Source organism: Nestor notabilis, unplaced genomic scaffold (genome assembly GCF_000696875.1).
Source record: "Nestor notabilis isolate BGI_N333 unplaced genomic scaffold, ASM69687v1 scaffold19041, whole genome shotgun sequence".
Lineage (NCBI taxonomy): Eukaryota > Metazoa > Chordata > Aves > Psittaciformes > Psittacidae > Nestor > Nestor notabilis.
The window spans coordinates 1,847-2,235 of NW_009915426.1; the positions used below are offsets into that span (position 1 = coordinate 1,847).

General features: G+C 57.8%; 1 protein-coding gene across 1 annotated transcript in view; it reads left to right on the forward strand.

Annotated features, from left to right (window-relative positions):
• The window catches only part of LOC104413212 (polypeptide N-acetylgalactosaminyltransferase 6-like), a 6,581-nt gene that overhangs the window by 684 nt on the left and 5,508 nt on the right, over window positions 1-389 (forward strand). The gene's annotated exons all lie outside the window — the stretch shown is intronic.

Below are 389 nucleotides of genomic sequence, written 5' to 3' on the forward strand. Positions count from 1 at the left end.
GCCAGGGGTTGCTCTTTGTGTCTCCATGGACCCGCTTGTGGCTGGGTGGCTCCAGCATCTTTGCCCCCCCTCTTCCTTCCCTTCCCTCTTTTATTTCGGACGGCTCCAGTAATCGGACTTTTTCTTTTCTTAGCCAAGTGGAACAGCCCCAGGGTGCAGGGGGCAAAGGAAGCAGCAGAAACCCGAGGGATTTCCTCGCCTGCCCTCTGGCCATGGGCTGCTAGATTAAAGCCTCCCCCAGGCCTTGTCTGCTCAGGGGGTGGGCTGGGGAAGGCAGGAGGGGATTGGGGGTGGATAAAAAGGCTTGAATAGGAGCTAGAAACCCAGCCCTGGTCTGAAAACTGGTCCCCCCTGTGCTGGCAGGCGATTATCCGTGCTTAGCAGGTGTA